We start from the raw sequence: 27,348 nt of genomic DNA on the forward strand, positions 1-27,348 counted from the left end.
AAAATATATATGTGATGCCAGGCTGTACTTTCTTTGGTGGAAACCATCATTAACAGCTAGAAATTATTGCAAAAAAACCCCAGTATGGTGTCATAAAGGGAAATACACTGGATTATAGCCTAATCAGTACAAATAAAAGCCCCTGACCCAAGAGGTCAGGTCACTCAGGTAAATCAGTCCAGCAGTGCCTGGAAAGCAGAGAGCTCAGGGGAAGCTTTGGAAGTTCTGGGCTAAAGCTCAGCACAGCTCTGAATGATGCTGCTCTGTCTTTTAACACTGGGATTATATGCAAATTACTCCTGGAATATAAAGTGCCAGACAGGCCAGCAGCTCAGCCACATCCTTGGGCTGAATTGTGGAGGATGTCATTGCTAAGGCCAAGCTAAAAGGAACAGTCTTGTGAATGACACCCCTTGATTTCCCATCCAAACCCCCTGGTGTCAGATTTCACTTTGTTCCTGATAGAGGACACAATCTTAGTGCTTTGTGTGGATCATTGTGCACCCATATTTGTACAATTAATTCTACCAAGATAAGCCAAGAGTTCAAATCTATAAATATTTACTTCTCGCCTCATTGACTTTCTATTTATTCCTTTGGTATTACCATGAGGGAAGTTTTAACACTCCTTTTCACTGCCTTCGCCTGAGCAGCTTTACTCATCATGCTGTACCATGGTTGAAAGAGGACTACAGTGTAACTCAGAGAAGGCTTCTAAGGATAATAAATGCCTTTTCATTGACTTGAATAGCCTAAGTATGTAACAAGTGCATTCCTCTCTCCCTCTAGAGCCCTTAACAGCTGATCATCCCTGGAAAAAAAAATGGAGGTAGAAGAAATTTTTCTTAAGTGGTTTGGGCCAGATTTTAAAGACACTGGGATTGTCTTGCAGCTTTAAAATATTCCTTGTTCCTGGAGAAGATAAACTGAAGTCGAACTTCTCCTAAATTGTTTATTCAACATCCAAGACTACATACTGCAAATTCAAGGTAGTTCTTAGCAGTGTTATAAGGAGAAATTATTGCCAGCAAACCATTGTTTACTCAAAACACAAAGTGTAAATTCTATTCTGCCATTTGAGAAAAATTACTTCAATTCTCACGGAAACAGATGAAAAAAAGAAAATTCTACATGTAATGAAAGTGTATCTATAGACATACTGTGTGTAGGGCATGTCCCTTCCTTGAGCAACAGGAAAAATTGTAGAAACTTTGGTACTAAGAGGATACTGAAGATCAAGAAGGGATGAAAAGGCAATAATTTCTCCTTGAAGTACTGCACAACTAATTGTTACTGAATGGTGTCCTGGGAATATCTTTACCGAAAATGAAATATAGACATAAAAGTCAGGGACTGAAAAAGAATAATTCTTTTTGTCTGATTATGCATAATCTCATTAATCTAATATTAAACTCTTCTTCCTAAGGTATTGTTTAAAATATGAAACTGGCACTGCTGCTGAGGTATGATGCAAAGGAGAAAAACAAACCAACAGAGAAATTCAAGTAAAGAAAGAACACTGCCTTTGGAGCAAATATTCCTTTAATGGTTATACAAATGTAGGGCATTATTCTTGGACATGATGAATTCTGCCATCTTTTCCCACTAATGCACTTATTGTAGTTACAAGGTACAAATCTTGTGGAAAGTGCACCAATTCTTTTAGAGAGCAGTAGCAGGCCATGCCAATAACAACATCTGCATAATAGAAAGGTCTAAGCTGAAGTTTGAGTATTTATTGCTTGGAAAAAGCATCATTGTGAAATTGTTTCCAGCTTTCAACTGGCAGGTTTTTTCTTTTCAGTGTTGAACTCCTTTTATTTTGCTGTTTTAAAGGGCTCCAAGTGGTCGCTGCTTTATTATGACTCACAAGGGAAAAGTGCATGTTTGAATTATGAAGCTCAGCCATTCTCTGGAGAACTGTAGATGTATTACAAGAGGGGTTTTTTCACTGATTGATTGAAAACTATTGTTTCTGAGCTGCTGATTGCAGGATATGTCAATTTACAGACCCACTAAAAGGTTTGCCACAAAATTCTACATTGCATTTAAAATAAGCCCACAGTAAGTACTTTAATAAATTAGCATCAATATAATATTACAGAGTGATTATATTGACACCAAAAATTGTATTTGTGAAGCTTTTAAAAAGAACCAAAAAACTAGCAACTGTGTCAAGCTAAAAGGAAAAAATTCCATTTCTATATCAAATGAGGAATGGAATTTTTCCACTGTTTCTACGTTCTGATCTTGACCTATAACAGTGAAGTCCTTTGTACTGAAAAGTAGAGTTTCAGTACAGAAAGCAAAACCACCCACCATATGTGGGTATCATCTCTCTGAGATAGCAGTTTACATTATATGTAACCTTACTCTGATCCCTATGATTCTCTATAATATGGAAAAAGAAAAACCTGATACCCTATTTTACAATGTAAATGTAGTAGGAAAAATTGGCTAACATATTATCTAACTTCAAATGTCGTTTCCAATTTAGAGTTTGGACAGAAGTACAAATAAGGCACAGTAGAAATAACCTTTGAATTTTATCAAAAGCATAGAAAAATGTGCTAGCACTACATCTTCCCATGTGGTCAGTTTACAAAAAAATATTTCCGAATCTCTGGTTTTCAGTATTTTATAAGTTTGAATGATCTCATCCTGACCAGGATGTAGTTGTGGACTGATGCTTTTAGCAAGTATCCTGCCCACTGTATTCGCCTTGTCATACATGCAGGAGGTTGGCAGCAGATAAAAACTCAAAAACTAAAATGTCTTGTGACCATTTTTCACATTTTGTAAAAATGTTCTGATACAGCATTGTTCGCAAAGAGAACAGTGACATAATTCTCTCCATGCTTTAGCTCATGGACTTTAAATTATATTCTTGTTCAGCTTAGATAATACAAACTGGAAGAGGTCAGTTGGACAAAATGAGAAAAGATTTGTCGGCCTGACAGAGAATAGGAGATGACATTCCCCCATTTCAAGAAAAGAACAGAATGTTCAAACCATGCTTTGACTCATACATTTACCAGTTTAATTTAATAAAAAGAGGGCAAAAGGATGGAGAATGTATAACTCAGGGAACTGGTGATGGGTTTAAGCTGCTCTTCATCTGCAGAAGTTACTTTTTAATAAAGTACAGTTTCTTATAGACTTTATAGAAAACACAGAATATGTGAAAATAAAGTGTACAAAGAGACTGAAAATTCATATGAAATGCCAGCAAGACTTGAAGAACTCAGTTTAAGTTGCAGTGTACATTGAAAAAGAAATATAAAAGCATATGGAATGCCAAGGACACAAAGAAATCTTTGCATGAAAGCTATCAAGTAAGAGATGGCATTTCATGTCTAATTAACTTCTCTGACTAAAGCTGTTATATCAGAGTGCAATGAAAGGCACTGCCAGAAATATCTTACAGTGAAAATCCCGAGTTCAGCCGCCATTGGTGCAGACTGTGAGTAGCTGGCAATGCTGTCCGCAGGGCTCCCTGGAAAATCTCTAAACACACTCAGTTTCATTTTCTGAGGCAGCTCGTCTCACATGGATGTGGCTTAAAAGTTTGTACACACCTAATGAGAAATGTTGCTGTCACCTTCACGAACAGATGGAAAGGAGACCAGGCCAATTGCAGGTGTTTTTCTTTTATCACAACACTACCTCTGTAAGGAGTGATTCCGTGGATTTATTAAATAGAGGCTACATCATGCAAACAAAGCACACTTGGGCAGTCGTGTAGAATTTAGATCAATTCAGCTCAAATTCTATATGTCCTTCACTTTTCAGAGGTGGATGGATACTACAAAGAAAGGCAACACCTAAAGTCAGTAGGAAATGGCATCACTAAGAAATGTTCACCTACTTTAAGTTATACACTGTACAGTCTGTTTGCTTGGCTGTACATACATATGGGTAAATTTTTCCATTTCAGGAATTCCATATATATGTAAACAAACTTGTTCTAGTGTTGGAGGATGGCTACTATTCAAAGAGAACTATGTGTAGGAAACAGTCCCTAAATTTGCTACAGAAATTTGAGGGCTGAGTCAAAAAAATCAAAGCCAAGGTTGTAAATGGCACAGCAGAGTGTCTGGACTTTGTGTACCTAGTAAGTATTTTGCTTTTCTCGATTGCTATACTGGTATTGCTGCTTGTTTCCAAGTTACAGAACACCATAGCTGGAAATTAATGAATTTCAAAACATTTACAGTTTCCTAAGCTTAGGCAGGGTTTTTGAATTTTATATCCAACTGTTTTCAAGGATTATTCTGTATTAAGTTTTCTGCATAACAAATTTAGCCAACATACTTGCATTTCTCTGCTTTCTCTTGATCACTTTGTAAAATAACCACAGTAGTTTAAATACAACTGTGGGAATAAATACATGAGATTTCCAGCCACCATGTGAGATAAATATTTGCATAATGTTTAGTTAAATCTCTGCTGAACAGACTAGGACCTCTTATCACTGTCCAGATGGAATCCTGAATTTATCAAAGCATACACACCTCTGCTGGTATTAATTTACTTATTTAGAAACTCTAAAGGCATTTTCCATTCACTGAGGTTTTACAGAAGTGAAAGGGCACTGCAATGATCCTTAAAAATCATCAGAGACAGTTTCATCTGCAGGCAATACTTAAAACCTAGGTGTACTTCATTTTGCCATCTACAAGTGCAATATTAGAGATTTTCAATCTGTCTGCATGAAAATACATTACAACTTTTGCTTTTAAGGAAAACATATCATTAATCAAATGTCAAAAGAAATGGTTCATTATGAAATTGATAGAGACATAGTTTCTTCTGAAAACTTGCTAAGCATCTGATTACCTACCTAGATGTGCTATAGTCCCTCAGCACTCACTAGACATCCAGCAGTAGAACACAAAAGCATTTAACTGAAACACTTACGAAGTCACTAAGAATGAGCAAAGAAAATGTGACTAAATGTCAAATCCATTGTTTGTCCTACCTCCTGCAGCTTCTGGAGATAACCTGTTTCATTAATAATGACAACTAACAAAGCAAGTGTGTGTGCTGGGAAATAGCCGAACTATTCCTTTTACTGCTGCAGCAAATTCCATTTCCAGACAGAAAAAATATCCTTAATGTTAAAGGAACTGAGGACAAATTTTAAATTTCATTCTCACAATGGATTTCCATGGTTAAATTCCTGTGGTGGCAGTGGGTCTGATGATTCCCTGCTCTATCCATCAATACCTACTCCAATGAAAAGTCAGGCAGAATGCCAGGCTACTATTGCAGTATTTAGTACTTTCTGTGGATAATATTTAGAGTACTATTGATAAAAAGAGCAGGTGCAAGCACAGTGAATATTTCAGTATGTATTTATTTATTGCAACTAATGTTTTAGGAGTAATTATTGTCCTTTTAGACTGAACATACCTCCTGAAGGGGAGGGCAAAGTGTTAAGAGAGAGACTAAATTTTCAGCTAATTGAAAGCCTTCATAAATATTGCATAGAATGGACCAGAGTGATGACTGGTTTGTCTTGGCCTATTTTTTCTGTAAATATTTGGGTACTTGAATCTATAAGCTTTCATGTTCTTAAGAGTGGCACACATTTGCACAAGGATATACTACAATGATGGGTAATCCCAGCATCAATTACAATGGCAGGAATTGTTTCTTTTGTTATGCTCACACTCTGCAGTGCCAAGGACAACATCACTGCACAGGATGGAGACAGAGATAAGATCACAGCCAAAGGCGACAGAAATAGAGATGGCAGAAGATTCCTTCCTTGGGACAGAATTCCAAGCTAATGAAACCTAAAGCTTTGCTCCCCATCAGTTTTGCCAGAAGGTATTTCACAGTTGCAGCAGAATTTACAAAAGTACACTTTTGTACATTTTTCTTTCATTTCAAAGCTTATAAAAATATTTTGATGCAAAATTTTATTTTGGAGTAAGTGAAAAGATGTAAATGATGCTTTTTAAAACTCTGTATTTAAAAATTACACCCTGAAGTACAGTTAAATAGAATATTCTATCATAATGATTTCAGACCCTGTCACACCAGTTTATCACTGGTAAAAACCAATCACACAAGATGCAGAGTAGAAAGAACTGGAGCCCAGCATTCTTTTATAAAACAGCAGCAAGACTGACCACCAGGCAATGAGCCTTTCTCTGTACAGCCTTCCAGAAGTTTGCATCCTATTCACTCACCTTGGCAGAACACTGAAACAACAATTCGACAGTTCAATTTCACCCAGGGCCACTCAGACGTATTTTGACCTTGGACTATCCTAAATATTAAAAAAATACTGCATCTGACCCAAATTAAAATAAAGTCTACTTCTATTTTGAGATCAGTGCTGCAAATAGTTATAATATTGTTATGAAGCTCCAGGTGAAAAAAAGCATCTAAAACTGTACCATTACTTCATTTTATAAAAGCTATAGATGGAATATATGCAATCCAGAAATGTACATGTTTACATATCAATGTACTTATGTAAGCATAAATAACTTACAGAAATGGAAAGTACACAATCAAACAGAGCTGGTTTTGGAGCCTCATCTCCCTTCACTGACTGCAGGTACAGCTTAGCCTGTTGCAGCTCCCTGGAGGTGCATTCTCCAGACACTCTCATCCATATGAAATTATTTACCCTCCTGACGGTTGTCTCAACTAAGCGAGTATGGCAAACAATAAATCTCAAGAACATTCACTCTTTTTCAAAAGCACTGTTTCACGGGTCTGATTTGGGGAAGCAAGAGCTGAGCTGATCCCCCTGGGATGGTGGCCCTCGCTGTCCCAGGAGCTCAGAACAGCAGAGCAGCCTGGTGCCTTTGAAGAGGAGGTAAGCACTGCTGCTCCCTGCTCCAAAGGCCAGGCTCAGCCTGCATGGTGGCTTTAGGCTCCCCAGCTTCCACTACCAGACAGGGCAGCAGGGCAAAGGAGAAACCACTGCAGCCAGGCTGAGGAGTCCTGAGCAGCACCCTGTGCTGGGTCTGTCCTCAGCACACACAGCCTGCAGTCTGTGACACGAGGGAACACAACCACCAGAAACCATCTCACTGAGGCGTGGGAGCTTTCTGTGAACAGGGGAGACTTGAGTTCCCTTCACAAGAAGGGCGAGTGTTCACACATATCCCACTGCCCTCAGACTCCTGACACTACTGCAGTAAATGGTGCCAAGGGCAGAGATCTTTCCAGTCCATGTACACAGGGCACTTGCACCTGATTTAATATGAGAATTCCTACTCAGTCATAGCTGGGTGCAGCACTTATTCACTTCCAGGTCGTGATGAAATCACGTTCAACTATTTTTTTCTGTTTATTTACTCAAGTCAATAGATTTTTTCCAGTGACTTAAAAGCAGGTCCAAAATATATAAGGCTGAAGGAAATGGATTTAAACTGGATGTGATCTGAGGCTTGAATATCTTTTTTTCCAAAAGAAAGTTTGGATTTTGGAAAATGTAAAGAGCAAGAGGAGAAAGAAAGCCAACAGAAAGTTCTGCTTCTTCCAAAACTGTGAAATTTGTTGAATGAAGTTACCTCTTTCTGAACAAAGAGGGTATCTGGGTTCCTTTAGTACCAGGAAGATCTCTCCAATAAAACACAAGTGCAGGTCACAGTGGGCAGCATAGTAAATGCATTTATCCCCAGAGACCCATGTGCTGAGCCTGGGGTCAGAGGCAGTAGCTGGGAGCCTGCAGTGCCTTGAAGAGGCCTGGATTTGCTACTGGAGTGATTTCCAGAATTGTATTTTGTACAAGGATGAGCTCGCCTGCATAGGGGACAGGATGAGCACCATGACCTTTTGTACAAGAGGTGACTTTGCTCAGGGAGCTGGACAGATGCATTGTCACAGTGTTTCCACTGTGTAAGCCTGCTGTGCTCCCTGCTTTCTCCACATGCACAGCACAGTACCAGTGCAGTCTGGAGAATGTGCATGTCCCCAAACCATCTCTGTTTTACCAACGATTGTATAACCAATGTGTGAAGCCTTTCTGCTACAGACACTCCCTGATCCCTGTGACACCTGATTTCATATGACTGGAATCAATCATTTACGTGCCCTTATCACGTACCATTTTCATCCCTGCCTTCCCCCCCGAACTTAAACCCTGACTTTTTTTCAAACAGCTGCAATATTTTCATTTGGTGCTATGAGCAATCTCAGAGCTATTGTCACTGTTTGAAGATAGCAGCATTACTCATTACCTCTCTTCATGTTTGACATTAAAATGTATTTTTGGACACTCACAACTTATTGTTTAAATTAATCATGGACAGATATACTGACATCCATTTTTTCCCTTTGTTTCACTGAGCTGAACTTCCTTTGATTCATGTGCTAATGGAAACAAATGATATAATCCACAATGAATAATTTTGCTCTGCTTGAGATGTGAAAGCAATAATAAAAAAGTAAACACAAGTTATCAGAATTCCTTGTAAATGCTACAACTGCTTTCTTTGTAATGACAACAGATATTTATCTGCTGCCTTCTTTTCATTTATATGCAACATAATGAAGCAAGTGGAAGTGTCTTTCCTTTCTAAAACAAAAATTTCCAGGATTAACAATTCATACCAAACCATGGATGATAATTTTCACTGTGTGTATCAGCACTGCCTATCAGCAGGTTAAATAAACTTCATTTAAAATTCTCCTCTGCCTGTCACTTACACTTGCATGATGCAGATTTAGCAGTAGGATGATTTTCAGGGTCATGTTTATCCATGTATGACTCAGACCTAATCTATATCTAGTTATAGACCTAGATTGAGGTAGAAAATGGCTTTTCTAAGGTAAAAATATATACAAGACATTTTGTATTACACTATAAATAACATTAAAAATCAAAGCCCATGAAAGTCACAGCTTCTCAGAAAAATGCAACTTCCTTGTTTTGGGATGAGAGTAGGAAGGGGATATTGGCTGCAACAATACAATCTTACCAACAGTTCCCACTCCTACAAAGGCCCATGCTGCAGAACTCTTCCAAAAACACTAACAACTAGCAAGTATAATAAATCTTAATGTCTTACGGTAACTTAAATATGGCTGAGAGAGATGTTAACCCTCTTAACATCATATCAGCATTTGATCACGGGCACCAAGGCACCCAAATTTGACAGACTTTGAATACTGTTGAAGAACATGCTGCACCCTGGAATTCAAACACGTTTGAAACAAGTGTTGGTTGTTCATCAGCTCCTTCTGTCCCTGGTGTTACCTTACAGTACAACAAAGGTGAATACCTGCCAGCAAATAGGAAGAGGAAAGTGGGGATAATAATTTTTTGAATCACTACAGTTATATTGTTCACAGTTCACTGATTTTTCACCCAAATACCTGTTTTTTTCAAAACAGCACTGCCAAGAGAGCTTGGACATCTTCCTGAACTTCTCCCCTTTGGGCACAGAGACCAGCCAGTGCCTTCATTTCTCCAGACCACACTCCAGCTGTTGTCTTCCCATCTTTCCAAGCTCCCCAAGCAGGACTTAGACACTGCTGCCAGAAATACCTGCTCATGTTGCTAATTCATGAAAGAAACTCTTTTTTGCCACATATATTTGTGGTCTAATTCACTGTCTAAAAACTATTCAAATTCAAAGTAAACATGACCATGGACAGTGAAAAAATGCTACCTAATATTTGGCCAATGAACTCCTCTTCTTCCCTCTCTCTCATTTTTTAAATTTTCAATATCAAGCCATTCTTCATATTTAAATGAACCAGATTATTACCTCAAATCAAACAAAAACACTGAAGTTATAATTATAAACTAATGAGTCTAAAACAAAGGCTTGGAAAAGAAGCATTTAAGTGTTAGAAAAATGTTCTTGAATAGTAAGATATGCTCTACTTATTCCAATCAAAATGCTTCATAAATCTGCTTAATATTCACAGGAAAGCAGACAGAAATAAAACCAAGTGTTATGGTTTGAGCATGTATAAAAGGAAGAAAACATGCTGTTGAGGAAAGGAGAATAAACAAAAAGTAATCTATGTCAACTAACAAAAACTGATTTATATTCCCAGTCTGAGAAAACGATCAGAAAGAAACCAAAATAAGATTGTTTGACCTAAGTACCAGTCATAGCATATGCTTTAAAGAGGGGGAAAAAAACTGAATGCAATGTATCCCTTATTACCTTCCATTGCTTTGATATGTCCAGAGAGAAGATGTATGAGATACATTTCCGAGGCTGAATTTTTCACAAACAGTTTGACAAATTAAACAATCACAGAGATACAAAATTTCCATGATCTCAGGTAGAATTCTCTATAAGTGATATATTGTTTTCATTAGAGTTTTAAAAACAGTTTTATGTACAAAAATAGATGCTTAAGAAGAGGAAAGAAAACAAAAAATGTTATATAGTGTTTTTTCCCCCTCTGCCTATAAAGTGAAGTAATAAACTTTTCTCAAGTTTTCTAAAAATTTTGTTGAGTTCTGAGGGAACAATCTTCAAAAAGATACTCTTGCAGCTGTATTTTCTCCAACATGATCCAGAGTGATATATGATATTCTTAGAGCTTAGAATCAAGATTATTAACTTCCACATTTAACATTTTTGGTTTGCTTATGATAATATTTTTCCAACTTCTTCCATAGGTCTGGATTTAAAAATGAAACAAAAACCTAAAAAAAGCCCCTGTAATTTCAGTTCCATCAGTCTGGGGATTAGCAAACTTGGTTTTGGAGGGGATATGATTATCTGTTCTGGAAAACCCAACCCATCATTTTTCAGGCTGATTCTACAATCCATCATCATCATGTGTGAGAAGTCACTGCCACCCTCTTTGTTAGGTGGTGCAAGAAACTGGGAGAATGACTTCAAGGGAAGTGTGCTCCTATTTCAGTAAATTAGAATGAAACAAATGAAAAAAAAAAATCTTCTCTTTAAATCCCCAATGTGACCTGTTTGTCTACAGTAACTGCACAGTTAATCCTTGCCACAGAAATACAACTAATGTCCCTTGGATGTACGTTTCCCAACATTAATCAGAATGCAGATCTTCAATTATCAGTTGTTCCAGGACCCTATGTGAAATTATCCTCCAAACTCTTAGAAGATTACAGATAAAAAACCTGACTTGAAGACAAGCACTAAAAATATAGTTTTGAATCACAAGACCCCTAAACCAAATTGTTAAGAGAAATTTGGACATCTCAGTCCTAATGCAATCACTTTCCAGCAAACAACTTTATAAACTATTTTTCATGGAGTCTTTAATTCTAAGATTAGACCTGATCAAGTTTATTAATGCCTGTAGTTATGCAGATTATAGGTGCAATACCCAAATAGATAAGCAGAAACATTTTATAGTTACAGCCAAATACAAGCCTCCAATTCAAAATGCTGTGACCTGTTATTCTGTACCATCCCAGCATTCATCTCCTTGTCACTAAGTGCTCTAACCCCTGATCTGATCCTGGGGGAGTAATATCGATAGGCACACTCCATAGCTGTTTAATGACTCTTGCAAAATTGGACACACAGAGATTCAAATGAAGAAGAAAGAATGATTGTCCTCAACACACTCTTTGCCTCGCTCCTTCTTGAGCATGAGGTGGTCAGTTGTGCTCAGTTTTCAGAAGGATCTGCCCTAGCGTTACACAGTTTACAGCAGAGCTGATGTTCTTTTGGAACATCTGCTTCCCAGCAGAGGAACCAAGTCTGGTTTTAGTTTCACAGACTATCACTCAGAATAAGGTACCCTATCTAAAATAATTTCTATATTTTTAAATAACTCTATTCTGCATTTACTCTTAACTCTCAATCTCAGTTTAGTGTGATTCCTCTGTACAGCTTCCTATATCTGTTAAATCAGCAGTATTAGCACTATGAAAAACCCAATTTGTCAGTCCACATCAACTTTTAAACACACTCCAGACTGGTTCACCTGTTTCCCCCTTCATTTTCCTTGGGTAAATCCTAATGAGAACAAGGCCATCATGAAGGTCTAGAGAGAATATCAGAGTGACACTGTGACTCAAGGAGATACCTGCACTGAAGATACCTGCCACATACTAAATCAGCACTAATTCATCCTTTCATCACTCTAGCTTGATGAATATTCTCTTAAGAATTTCAATGTCGCGGTAAAGTAAATAATGAAAAAAGGGCAGCTATATTTAGAGTATCGCAAATATATAGCTTCAGAGCTAAGGCATTATATTCTGTTTGCATTTCACGCAATATCTCACAATCAGTAGCATTCTCCTGCACATTTCAGGCAAATACCACACAGAAGGTAACTGTGTAAAAATTTGAAACAGTGTCAAGGTTCCCTATAATTCTACAAGTAACATCTAATGATTCAGTTTTCTAAAATTACTATCTTTAACACTTGTGGCTTATAACATTCATATCAGGTATTCACAGCACAAAATCACTTTATATCTAACATAGCTAAAATAAGAAGCACTGGAGGGCTCATTTCTCTTTGTTGCTTTTGGGGGTAGAAGTACAAAACACTTGTGAGAAGGGCAGATATTCTGATACACGCAAAAGCTGCTTCTCTGAAATGTAAATGCTGAGTAATTGTGCTACAAGGGGAAAAAAACCCAAAGCAACACAACCCAAACAACAACTTCAAGAAAGAAAACATCAATTCTCTGAAAAGTACGAAAGTACAATCTTTTAATATAAAGGTGGATTTTCTATGCTCTTTATATTTGAGACCATTTCTGTAAAAGAATGATGTTTCTGTGCATGTCATATAAACACCCCAGAGTTATTGCTCAAATGATCTCCTCAGAGATATTTAAATGTTGTCTACTTCTCCAGTCAATTGCAGTTCTGATGTTCCACACTGTTACTCCACTTGGATTCCATTAACACCTAATTTACAAGCATAAACCATGTAAATTATTTGAGCAGATGCAGAAAAATAATTATGATTTGGGCTGAAGTCTTCATTTCCCAACCTAATTCAGTAACAATAAAATTCTCTCTCTAAAGGGTAGACACCGACTTTAGGCACAAACCCAACTAAATAAATAGTTACAGCCCTGGGCATTTAATTTCTGGAAACAACCCATGAATGGAAGAGAAATATCCCAAATGATGAGACAAGCAGTGCAGGACATTCTTCTCTAGATAAGGATTACAATGATAAAATAATTATGGAATTGGAAATTCCTAATATCTTCAATTGAATTTGTACTCATAGCTTTAAAGTACACAATACTTGGGTCCAAGGTATGTGTCCTGGGTGCTGAAGAAATTTGCTATTAGATTCTACCTCATTCTACAGATCCAGAAGCTCTTCCTCCTTCTGAGTTGCTTTTGTGCAAGAATTTCTGCTCACTTATTTCATAAAACGTAGCACAAAGTACAGAGAATTTTGCTGCTGGGACCTGGTAAAGAAAGGACAGCAAAACCTCCCAACAAGTTCAGCTCTGACCTCTAGAATCACTCTCAAGTAGTTCCCAGAGGCAAAATCTTGAGTGGTGGAACAACTGCTGCCTCATCTATATTAACTTCCTTCTAGAAATAAGCTTGAACTGTTGTAATCCAAAATTGTATTGACATTTAACTGTGGTAGATTACATTGGAAATAATAACAATGGTCATTGATGATTACCTTATTAAAAGAATAGAACTACATTAAATTTGTAAAAACTGTCACAAACTTCTAGAGGAAAAAACATTTTCATTATATTCAAAACCTCTTGTATACTTGCACATTGATTTAATGTATTATTTCATATGTATGACTACACTCAGCACCCTTACACACCATTTTCAAAAAAATCCTGATAATCAATACCAGGATTCTTAGTTGATGATGTTGAAGAAACACTGGGAGTCAAAATATTTGCTACAAACCACCCATAATCAATTCATGAAGCTTAAAACTTAAACTTAGACAGTAATGTCCTGTTTATGGTTATTTCACAGACAGAAATGCTAAATCACTGTTTACATTATTTGTGATACACTGTCTGTGTAACCTCAACAACAGTGACTTTTATCTAATTCCTAAATTGCAGGGAAATTTAAATATTAAATATTTCTATTTCAGAAATATAGTTGTTAACACAAAAGATCTTGAACTGCATTTCATACTGCTGAAGGTCTTGAGGGGGATATGCAAAATCCCCTGCATTTTTCAGAAGACTGTTTTTGAATTTTAAAAACCTTTTAGGCTAATTCAAGGTAAGCTAAATAAAACACTATAAGAATAAAACAGAAGAGAGGATCTGGGTAACATCCACAAAAACACATTTGCACACTTAAAACTCAACATCTGCACCTGCAAAATCTCTTGTTCCAGTACAGTCAGTATTTATAGGACACTCTGTATATTACTTGAAACCAGTTCAGCCTTTCTAAGGAAACACAAAACTCATAATTCTAGCATGAGTCAACATGAGTGTTGACTGCTTAGTGCTTTGAGCAGTTTAAAGAGAATATCACAAAATCAATGAATTAAAGCCAATCTCTTTTCCAAGAACAATTAAAAAAATATTTCTGAAACAAAGAATCCCTGAAATTTTCCTTTTCCGGATCACCATTTTATTCCTACAACTTCTGGACATCATGTCCCCGTGGCACTGTTTGAGATAACTGGCCAGCACTCAACAGGGTATTATGCCTATGCCCCCAGCTCACTGGCATGGTAAAGCAGCAACCAGGACTCTTTACAAGCAGAGATTTATAATCCACACCGAGAGCTCAGAACCACAAAGAATGGCACCACTCAGCCTGACACACTTGAGTGAACTGCTGTACTTCATTTGACTGACATGCTTTATGGAACTGTGACATCATGGAGGGAAGTCTAAACAAGTGCAGCCAGCTTGGATAAAGACAGAAAATACACACAGAATTCCAACTTGTAAACTTGAGCACCAATCACCGTAAGTACATGAAAAACTACTTTAAGCAGTACACTTGAGCAGAAAAATAGAACTGTGGCACATCAGTTCTCCTCCGTGACCCAGAGAACCCCGAGCACAAAACAGAGAGAACTGAGCTGGGGCATGTGAAATTGTAAAGTTTTGTTCAGACATGGCCTTGAATCTCAAGCTTTCAACAGCTCAGAAAAGTAAGTTATCTCTCTCTCTCCAATAGAAGATATTTTTTGTTAGCTATGCAAATCTTCTGTGAGTGAAACACAGCATGAAGGTGCCTGGTTGAAAATTCAACAAGTGCAAGAAGGAAGCTGTCATTGTGATTGGTGGGGAAGTCAGTATTTTGAAAATTTACTATTTACAATTTAGAAAATTACAGGAAGAAAGAAAGATATAAACTGTTGGCTGCTAACATGTTAGTATGTATTTTTCAGAAGGTTTTAGCCAAATTTAGAATAATCACACACAAAATTAAATCTTGAAAAATTTTACAGACTGTAAAAATTGGTTCCTGATTCTGTGGGTTTTTTTAACTGAATAGCATTTTGTATCAGCTCAAAAAGATGCAGTTCAATACCATTTCATGGATCCTCAGACAGAGACTATCATTATCCTTTATTGATTACATAATTACTTTTAACTTCTGGCTGTGTTTTCTCCTGCCTTCATGTCTCATCCTTAGTGACTTCAAATTTGTTGAAATATCCTTTTTACTTTAGCTCCTGAGACTAGCTACCAGAAAAGCTTATATTTCCGTGGGCATTGAACATACAATATTCTCTTGTTCATGTAATCATATGTCCCTTGAATGGATGCCTCTGTTGGGCTCAGATCTTTCTGTATGTCCCTAATGCTCCCGGACACCTCATGGATTCCAGTGAGCTTATCTTAGCTCTTCAGTTCTGAACAGAAGGAATTGAATTCTGCTGCACTGACCACACACTAAAATCAGCAGGCAGTGCAATTTTTTATTTAAAAAAAAAAGAAATTTTTCTATGCTATTTTGCATTTAAAGCATTTCATTACTGACAATGCATTTGAATTGATCTTTATAAATTAAGACATTGTGTTTAATTTGACAGAATCTTGGAATAATTTAGGTTGAATGGGACCTTTTGCTCCAAGTCCTCTCAATAGATCAGACTGATCAGGACATAGCCCAGTCAAGCCTTGAATATCAGCAAGCTTGAAGAGGCTGCAATGCTGTTGAACAAATCTGATTTTAACCACACTCCTGAGGAAAATATCCTTACATCTAACCAGAATCATGTTGCAACTTACCACTATTTCCTCTTGTGCTCTCACTGTATGATTCCAAGGCAGTAATTTAATGTTCTCTACACCCTCCCATCAAACACTACAGACTGCATCAATATCTCCCCTTTCCCTCTCCTCGGAAGCCTTCAGCCTTACCCTCAGCTCTCTCAGTCTCTCCTTGTACCATGTGTGCTCAGCTCATGTTAAAGACATTTCCCATTACTGATCCCTGAAGGACACTGCTCGTACTTGCCCACCAGCTGCATTTCTACTTCTCATCACAACCCTGTGAGCCCAGGCAGTTTTCCACATCTCTTTTCCACCCACTTAACCAGTCTGCACCTCTCTGAATTGACTAAGCTGACTGTAGACCACGGAGAAGCCCAGCTGCAGTCAAATTATCCAAGAGCCCTCACCAGACTCTCTCCAGTCTGTCCACGTCTTCTTGTGCTAGGGAGCCCAAAGCAGATACAGCACTCAAATTGTGATCTCAAAAGTGCAAAATAGAGGGGGAAGATAGCTCCTCTGAAGTTGCTGGCTACACTCTTGGTAATGTGGCACAGTATGGGGTTGGCCTTCCTCCCTGTAATATCATCTCTGTTGTATTAGATGATCTCACACAGCCTTTCCAGGGAAGAGTTCCTGCTGAGCATGAAAGACTCAACTATTCTCTCACAGCATTGCTATAGCAATCGGTTTGTTTGATTTTGGCAGTTCTGAACATTCCAGCAGATAGAGAAATGTCAGTAATCCAAAAGAAATTGTGGCTAGAGTAGAGGAGACAATGAGGGTTGCATAATAAGCTGCCTTACTTTTCCAAACAATTCAAAACATATGATTGAATTATTTTTGATACTACAAGTAAAAAATTGCAATGATCCTGAAAGCTACTCCGTGACTGAACACAGCAACTTCTGTTGTGTTAGATACATAGAATAGAGACTGTTGTAATTGTTCTGTGGCAAACTTTTTAGCTTCCAGTTAATCCTTGTATTGCTTTTTTAAAGTCCATGTTGTATCAATCTACTGCAATATTTTGGAAGACAACTTTAGCACTGTGCTGGAGTGAAATCCATTTTCTGTTAGACTTTCAGTGCTCAATGGCTCTGCATAGATTGTTTTGCTATCTGACAGAAAACAGATTTATGCAATATTACTGCATCATTGGCTTCTATGCAACAATTGATGTACTGGTCTTTAATGACTTCAGCAAGAAGCAATAATTCAACTTTGTTTAAGAAATTCTGAGTTGAAAAAGATGCAAGTATTTCTAATATTGACAAAATGGAACAGCTATCAGTTCAAATTGATTTGGTAACTGGCACAATCAATTCATGGGCATTACCTAAATTATTTAAGTCTCCAAAGCTCCATGGCCCAATCTGTTAAACCTAAAATTGTTTCTCTCAGGTTGCCTGTTATTTGTTTAAAATTAATTTATATGAGAATACTTATTAATATAGGAATTTTATTTGCCATAAAGAGAAAGCAGGATGAGAGCTAAAGTAAAGGTGAAGTAAATATTATCAATAACCTGGGGGATCAGAGCAAGGAAAAAAGGAACTTAACTAAGTAACATACTTTCTGAAGTAAAATGTATGGATTATTCTTACCTCTGTATCAAATTTTTTTTTTCCTTTTTCTTATTTTTCCCCAGAGCTCATTCCTGAATTATTAGCTATGGTGACAAATACTGTTTCCCCTGCATCTAATATACTGTTTTAGCAACATAAAGACATTACTTATGGTTTTACCTGCCATGTAATATGAGACCAGGGAGAAAAGATCTCACTCTAGAAAAAAAACCAAAAAACCAGCTGACAAAAGGCAACAGAGAGCTCAGGTAGATCCTCCACAATTTGATAATTACATTAGTTTCCAATAGAAAGAAGAACAGGTCTGAACATAGCTATAGGTGCCTCCTTACAATCTGAAGAAAATGCAAACAGCAGACACAACACCCATCAAGGACCATGTTTTCTATTTTCTCTCTGGGGTTCCCCCTAATTTACTAACTAAAAAGGACTTTCACAATGCGCGTGGCTCCTGTGAGGATACCATGGCTGGGGTGAGACACTCACCATCTGCATTATTAAGACCTCTGAGCATCCACTCTCTCACCACAATCAGCACACCAACAGGCAAAATTACCATGCCATATCCCTGAAGGAGAAAGTGGTAACAAAAACTGGAATAATTTCTTTCTCATTTCAGTCAGTGTTTAAGGTACTTTATATTACACTAGCAAATGCTGTGGAAGTTTTCCTAGATCAGAAACAGCAGGAACTACCACTCAGTGTCACTTTCTGGACCCAGAAAGTTCCTCTCCCTGGCACTTAGGAGCAGAGTTCATGGATATCAGCATATGCAATGTCATGCATCTCTGCATGGCACAGCACAGCTCGCCTCCCATTTTAATTTCCAGCCTTCAGATGGGATTGGTAGAGACATTTAAACCAATTCCTACCGCTCTGAGAAAAAGGATAACTGGCAAGGTTGTTCTGCTCGTTTTCCATTTAGGCCTGCAATATTAATAGCTCACATACATGGCAGTGGACTGTTAATGAGAGCAAAGTACAATATTTTGAATGGCCCACCTACATATTTAACTCATAGTCCACACTATAGAGTCAGAACTTCTTTATGGTTGCTGCTCTTTTGCTATTAAAAATTAATTCCATTCTTATTTAGGTGAAGAGTGCAATGCCATTAGTATTATCTGTACACAGTGTACCTTTGGGCCGGGGAAAGCAGGGAGGGAGAAAAAGTTAACTTTAATGAGCACTTTCTCTTTTTCAGTAGTTGCACTCCAGCACTGTACACAGTGACACATGGGGTGTGCTCCTGCCCTTCTCAGAATACAGACATGGTTCTAGTTGGCAAATATATGCCAAACACCCTCAGAAACACCATCCTAAAGAGAAATCTTCCAAACTAGATGCATCCATCTCTAAAAATCAAGCAGCCTTGCTTGATAAAGGCATGAACCTGAATTATCCATGCGTTGTTAATTAGCATCTTATTTAGGGATCACGACTCAGCTATTTTCCTGCCATCACTTATTAAAAAATGGTGCTTTCGTCAGTCCACTAGCTCATAGCTTGTATACAAAAACTGTTTTCTGGGTACTAAATTTCATGTAACTGAAGGTTTGACATTGCCAATGGACGGGAGAAACACATTTTTCAGATGTGCAATTTCACATACCCATTTAAATATTCTTATCTGGAAAATGACAGTAGCTCTTATCACAACAGACATGATACAAACTTTTGTGTTGGTGAACCAATTAGGTGATGTAAACTCTAAATTCTGAAACACCAAACAAGTGCTACAAGTGCAAAAGCAGTTCTCTCTCATGTTTGACATACTCTAATTCTTTAGTTTTCTCTTAAAATTTAAAAAAACCTGAGACCCAAAACAACGAACAAACCTATTAGATGATATCAGGGAGAGGAAATTCTGGTAGTACAGCTGGAAATTTAAGCGTCAAAGCCACATAAGGCAGGAAAGAGCACACATCAATCATGAAAGCTTTATGTTTACACATAGGATCTCATACCCTGCTTTGATTCTCTACTTGACTTAGGACTAAAAGCACATCTCTGGTTTCATTTTATAAGATACTTTTATTTGTGCTTTTATTTTAAATCTTTTTTTCTGAAATTTTACATAATGTGACACAAATTGCACACTGCAGAGAAAACGGTCTGTCTTGGTGAATGAAACCATTTTAATCTCATGGGATTTATTATCTATTAAAATCTATTTAAATATAAGCATTCAATTTTACATTGCTTGACTTTTATAGAGGAGCTGTTTTACTAAAGCAGGATTTTGAAAAGATCATAATAAATACTTGTGACTTTGACATGTAAGATCAGAAAACAAGAAGAAAGAATTACCTTAATTTTCAGACTTATTCACATACATGAAAATATTTCCACAGGCCAGAAACTTTCTAATAGATTGTATTTGTTATGATAATGCCTTCCTGACATATAATGTAAAACTGTATACACCTTACAGACACACAAAAACCCAAGCAGCCAGCACTGCTACATTTAAAACTGCTGAAGCATTTTAACAATTAATTGTGTAATTCTATTATTCCTCTTGAAGCATTATTACCTGACTGATCACAGATTACCGAATGCAATACGTTCACAAATTAGGAAATGAAAAGGATCATCTGGTAGACTACTGTTTCACTTTTGTTTTAAGCAGCTGGTACAGAGGCAGCTCCCCTTGTGTGAAGCTATAAATAGACTCATGGGCAATTCTTTTTTTTGAGCATACTGCAGCAAGAGACATCTTTACTGTAACTCTTGACCAAATTGCCAACTCTAGAGTTAAAAGGATTGAAAACTGAACTTTATACATTAGGTTTTACAGTGCTGTAGGCTCCTCATGCCTGATGTATGATAAAGAAAAACTAAGATTCTAATGAAAAAGTAAAGAAGCAAATCATTGCAAGGCATTAAATTACATTGAACATTCTGCATGAAACTTCAATCCATCAAATGGCCACTGAAAAATGAGGTAATTACCTACAATAATTTGCATGTTAAGAGCTAATACAATATTACAAAGTTAAGTCCAGTTGCACATTAATTGTGAAAGCAATGCATAATTTCCTGATTAATGTTTCATACCTAATATTCTTCCGTGCTCTGTCAGATGCTAAATAACAATATGGCAAATCAATCTACAGAAAGTACACTCAAGCAGGGATTGAGCTTAGTTTCCATAAATCTTAATGCAACAATTGCAGCTACAATAGATGATATTGTGAAATTTATAAAACCAGCTGCTCAAATTGAACTCAAATGATATTTTAAATAATTAAACCTCACAGTAAAATCATCTAAGGCACAATCACTGATTCTTCATGCGTGGAAGTAAAGCTCTGCTTTTTCCAGCAACGGGACAAGAGGCTGGAGGTGGGGAGGGAGCAGTGAGAGGGTAAACATTGTCACCCACATGCACACCTGCGTGGCTGTCTGGTCAGCAAAGGCTAAGCACGTCAAAGAAATGATATGTTCGGTCTCTCTGGAGGAGGATTTCTATCCATGCTCCTCTGTTGAGGCAGGAGGAGTATTCCTCCAGGACTGAAACTCACCTGTCCTGTCAGCCAGAGACAGAGTGTCAGAGTTTTGAAGAAGCACCAAGCAAAGAAGTGAAAGGATGACAAAAATAAGGAAAACCAAAAAATATCGCTAATAAATACTGCCAAAATGAGGGTAGCATTAACTTTCAGTAGCAGAAAACAAGTGAGGCCTGGAATTCCTCTCTTCTATATGAGACAATTCAATGGCCAGATTTTTGTTAGGCATTAAAATGTAAAAGAAAAGTTATAGGACCATAAAGTCTTTTAACTTTCTACTGGTTTGCTGGAAAAACCCCTCTGAGAGGTTTGACAGGTGAGTTACTAACTTGGGGTCATTCAAATAGAAAATGTTTCCCAGAACTTGGGGAGGGTGCTTGGGTAAATTCTTAAAGCAGAGCTTTAAAACAGCAAATAGTCAGGCTCAAGGAGTCAATGGGAAAAAAGCCAAAGCAGTCAAAAACCAGACCTACTGACATTAATGGAAATACTGGTCACCTATAAAAAGAAGAGTCTTCAAATAAAGAATATTTGACTTTCCCTGGTGGTGAGCAAATTTTTGGAGACTGTGATCCAATGGATGCAGTAAAAAGGACTGGAAATTTTTTAATGAGCTATACCACCAATTTAACAATTTAAATGACCTTGAGCTAGGCATGTGACTGAAGTGTGTCACTTCCCTCATTTGTAAAAGAAGTATTATTCTACCTATTTCACAGCAGTATTTGGAGACTTGATTAATTTACAAAAACTGCCTCCAGCCTCTTGGAGGAAGGTGACTCTTAACTGATCTTCCCTAAAGCAGACAATTTTGATTAGAATAAAAACAGCAGTAAAGCAACTGCAGATTTCTAAAGCCAGACTCCAGGGACAGATTCAATATGTCCGTTTTTTAATCCTTAACTAAACAATAAATATTTGCTGGGGTGATAGGAATATGTTTTGTTTTAATTTTCCTACCTACACAAAAGCTCTGTGATCAGCTCTTCAGCTGTGAGAGCTGAGATTTCACACTATCCATGTGAAAAGATACATCAAAATTTAACTGACCTGATGGGTATATTTTGAACCATTTCTATATAAAAAAATGTCATCTACTGATGAAAATAATAATAATAATTTAAAAAAAAAAAAAGAAAAAAAAAAGAACAAAAACACCAAGACCCTAAAATGGGTTGTGAGGTTTAAAGATGTTCTCAGAAGCTCGCTGGTAATTTTTTATATCCTTGTACTGTCATCCTGTATCGCCTTCCAATCTCCAGTCGGATGTCTACAGAATCATACTGGGAATCTCAGAAACCAGAAAGCTGAACAGCTAACTGCAGCAGGCAGCAGCAGCTCCAGCTTTACCAACAGTTTTCTTATTTTCACCCTTTCTCAAACTCTGAACTAGGCTTCCTTTGCTATATTTTTGAGGATTACTCATTGAATTCTGACTTTCAGACCTGGCAGTTCAACTGGCTTTAACCACACTTCTGCTGTTATTTCACTACAGGGTCAATCCAATAGGGTTTTTTGTGGCCACCGTGACAGTAAGTGGTTTTCCAATGAAATTGTTAAACAGCACCACTGTTTATTAACTACTGCAAATGTTTGAACTTTGGACTTAGTTTCCAGATTTTATGGGAAATCCTATTCATGTCAGTGAAGGACCACACAAAATAAATACCCCAGGGCATCAGAAGCAAGAGAAAATGAGAAGAATCACAGTTTATTTTACGCATTTCATACATAAGAAGCAAAATGCTTTCATTTTCCACTGTGGAATACTTCTAATGGAAATTTAGAGATGTTAATTTTCATTGTCGTTTTCTCAGCTTTCTCAACCAATATTGTATGACAAAATTATCGTGATAGTTATGTAACATTTTGTGGAAAGTTGCTTCAGAGAAATTTCTATAGGATACTAAGAGTTATTATCTTTATGGGTACTGTGCCATACCTTAAACTAAAAAAAAACCCCAGGAATTCATTCATGTAAATACATGCTTTTGAGAGTCACAGAAGTATAAAAAAATCCTAAATGCTTCTAAATACAATATGAAAACAAGGAATTTCTAACCTAATAAAGTTTCAAGCATCTCCATCACATGCATAATATTTTAAGAGCATGTATCATTGGCTGTTAAATTTTCTGTTTTGATTGAGCATATGCAATTTTTACACCATTCTCTTTATCTTTCTTTGTTCACTGTTAGCTAATATACTTTGATTTAGTAATACATATAGCCTACTCTTAAGAATAGTTCCATGAGCACCAGAAGGAAAAAAGACCCAATTTGTAGATAATATGTGTCATAGTGTATGATCTAAATAAACTTTTCCATATAGAACATCCTCACTTATCTTTCTAATTGCAAGTCATGTGAAAGTATCTTTTATTTATCTTCAGAAGAAAGAGAATTCACTGAGCTGGTTCCCTCTGCAATTTATTGAAAAGGAAATATGAAATATACAAGTATCTGTGAGAAAGTAGGGAAAAAAAGAACTCCAATTGACTGGTAACTACTTATAAAATGTATTATTCTTTTACTGTAGATACTCACACTGAAACTATGCTCGTTTGTTGCCCCTGCAGTAGTTTCTCACAGTTGGTGCTGCAGTAAATCAACATATTCAAATTAAAAAATAGATGGAAATGGAAAAGATAACACAACTAGAAAAATCAGGACTTAAATGTTTTCAGACTCTGGTCCTATAAAGATGATATTGTGCAAGGAACTCTTAGTTGAGTAAGCAGTGAAATTACTTTAAAAGTAAACAACTACTCATCAATACTTACGAAGAGGATGGACTAGGTGCTTTGGGAGCCAATACTAGACACATTCCAAAGAAAATCTTTAAATGTTCACAACCAGCAGGTATTGCCTGCTGTCACTGTAACTGTACTTGTGCCTAACCATCTTCCACATAGAAAAGGAGTCAAGGTGCTTTTGCTTTTTATCATCTGTCTAGTTAACGTCTTGTCCAGCCTCCAATTACTCAGCAGTCTACATAGACACAACTGGAAGAGAGAGGCTAGAAGCAGCATTAACTTGCTAATCATCTTAAATATAGGAGAAATTGGAGTGTCTTTTTTTTCCTTTGGAACACCCACTACTACCTCCCTGAGTTACAATGAATACCAAAACCTGGTAGAGTATTTCAATGTTTGATTAACTAGGAAACATTTAACAGTCTTTATCTAAATACATGTATGCATATCTGTGCATATTTATAAATAGACATAAAGAAATCCACTTTCAAATGCCAGCTTAGCACAAACCCTAATGAGATAGCTAACCTTCCATTATCTGAAAAAAGGTACAAGTGAAGATAGAATTCTAAACCCTCAGGATTTATAATTTAATTATAGAGTAACAGTTGGCAGTGATTAAATAGCTGGACTGAACCTAAGGCTGGCTATGAGTCATTTGCCAGTGTGCTTCCTTTCACATCATCCATTTCCTTTTCTCGCAGTATCTTATCTCACCTACTTGACTTCTCTGTGTTTCTCTCAGCTTCTCACCTTTCAGAAATTCAGCCTAATGCAGTAAGTCTATCTGGTCCTTTCATTTAGACACACGACCAGAGCTGGACAGGTTCAGAGTGCTGTAAAATGCACACAACATGCTGCAGCCTCTGCTGAAGCAGCAGCACAGTTTCAATGACCACATTGCAGATGCATACAAGAAAGCCCAAAAGGCAAAAAGCCCTACATAAACCAAAACCCCTCACCATACCTGAAATCTGATTTTGCCCATAAGATGTTTACATGAAAAAATGTCAAGCCCCATTTTCAGAGAAGGATTCCTCCCAGACAACTCAGCTCAGCTCCCAGCCAGCCATCACCTCACTCCCAGTGCTGTCACCTTCCTCAGCTCGGGCAGGAAAACATTCACTTAAACAAGTTCCACAGATTGTAACAAGATGAACCTGTTTCAAGAAAACAGCTCCGATGTGATGCACTCTTATTGCACAAATGTCTGTCATGTTGTGCCAGAAATTCATGAAAGACAAGCTCAATAACCCCCTCACGCTCTTCAGAAACTAGAGACTGTCAGCTTCCCTCCCACCCAACAGACTTACAACCATCAATTGCTGTATTAAGGGAGAACCAAACTTTGTATTTTCATGCCCATTAATACTATGATTTGCTTAAGGACTAAGCAGACCCTTCATTTCATTCAAAGCAAGCAAGACACTTAATAGTTTTGTGATTAATAAGGTACCTTGAAATCGTTATAAGGTATGTACTTTCCTAAAATGGACCCAGTTTTTTAAGCGTTCATTGCCATTATCAGAAGAAATTTCATTAAAATATGTTTTACCCATGACAAAACACATAGTTTTTGTTTGGATGTGAGAGAAACCCAGATGAAGATGTGGACTACAGTGCTTAAACATGAGGGACTCTGTGCCAATGCAGTTCTGGTTTAGCCGGAACCATCTGTTGATACTTTTATCTGCTGCTACAGAAACATTCAAAAGCTCTACTTGAATCCACATATAACTTAACCATGGGCTCATGGGAGCAACATACGACACATTTTGTGGTAAAGTACAAGTGAAGAGTAAAAAAATTAACCTAGAATACATATTATTCTCCATTAAGCAATAATTTCATATAAGCTTTGCAGATTTCTCTAGCACTACAGCCACTTTCTAACACTTTCTACCTGTACAGCTTGCAAAGTAAATTTTATGAAATAAGAGAGAATGTACTGGAATCTGACAAGCAAAACCAATCTCAATGTAAATATTGTTTTAATTGCTATGTTTACGCTAGTTCTGAATTCTAAACGATTTTCACTCTATTTCATTTTAAAGAAACAAACTCAATTGTCAATGTCATTTCTGTGCAACAATAGGAATTAAGAGACTCCAAGCTTCTAGCAGGGATATTTTGATAAAAGCACTGTTATGAAAAGAAAGAAGTAATACCGATAAAAGCATTTGACAGATTTTTTTCAAACTCTAGGTCAAAATCCTTCTGAGGTACAAAGAGCCTTCAAGGAACAGAAGACAACAAAAGAATAAGCATAAGCATCAACTGTGGGATCACATTCTTGCAGTTTTCTTTTTATCTCTTTCTTTCTTTCTTTCTCCTTATCCATCCTTTTCACTCTACACCATCTGACCATTATTACCCAAGAAAGAAGCACCCAGCTAGGCTTTGTTTCAATGCCAGCTGATGTGCAACGTTTAAATGCTGTCTCCCCTCCATGCTGGCACACAGGCTGGTCCTGGCCGGCATTTATTTTCACCAGGTTTGCAAGAACAAATTCAAAATTACTTTGGAGAGCTTAAGAGGGGAAGAAGCAGAAGCCAGTCAGGCACTCACATTGGTAACACCGTGATCAACCCCAGCATTTACAGCAGAAGAGAGATTAAAACATGACTGTTATGATTCCTGAATACTGCTCTGTCTTGCAGATTTATGCCCTGCTACAATCACTCTCACTTTATTTTGGTCTGATCCAATTTATGTGAAAGCTGCAGGCAACATTCTGACAAATTCGGCAGCACAGCCTTGTCTCTGTAGATGAATATACATGCACATAACACCTTATACTGCAGCCTTTTTTAAGCTGGACTTGAAAAATAAATGAAACTATGTATGGAAGTAATAAAAATATATTTCTACATCTGTAATTTGACTGTTAAAAAAGTTCTGAAGCCTTTGCTCATTTTCTTTACTTCTTCTGTGCCTGAGAACAAATACCTTTGGTTTCATATTGCTTTAGTTTTTCAGATAAGGCACTTGATGAGCACATTTTGAACCAGAACCCTTTTTTCCAGCAGATCATATTCCAAAGATTTAGACAGACAGATGATTTAGCCCATAAAGTGCCAAATTTCCTGGATATTGTCAATCCCAAGCCACAGCAGCTGCAGAAAATTCTGGCAGGTAATGCTTGAGCTCTAAACTACTTATATGTTTAGAAAAAATCTTTAGTGTGAGCTACCTTTATGGGTAGCTCATTTATGATTTATGGGCTTTTACCCAGAGCTTCCAAATTGTGAGGAGCAGCCAGATGTCTAAACACAATGCACCTCAGTTACACCCACAAAACTGCACAGTTACAAGAATCTTACTGACGCACCCCGATAACTACAGCCCATTGTAGCATCAAGAATG

At 37.2% G+C, this 27,348-nt stretch overlaps 1 long non-coding RNA gene across 1 annotated transcript in view; it reads right to left on the reverse strand.

Moving 5' to 3' along the window:
- Positions 1-5,526: 5,526 nt before the first annotated feature.
- LOC146431128 (uncharacterized) overlaps positions 5,527-27,348 on the reverse strand; it is a 167,285-nt gene continuing 145,463 nt past the window's right edge. Inside the window, exon 4 of the long non-coding RNA XR_014854868.1 lies at positions 5,527-6,212. This is a non-coding gene — a long non-coding RNA (uncharacterized LOC146431128). The remainder of the gene's footprint in view (positions 6,213-27,348) is intronic.

Source organism: Lichenostomus cassidix, chromosome 13 (genome assembly GCF_008360975.1).
Source record: "Lichenostomus cassidix isolate B80296 chromosome 13, HeHo_3.0, whole genome shotgun sequence".
NCBI classification, from domain to species: domain Eukaryota; kingdom Metazoa; phylum Chordata; class Aves; order Passeriformes; family Meliphagidae; genus Lichenostomus; species Lichenostomus cassidix.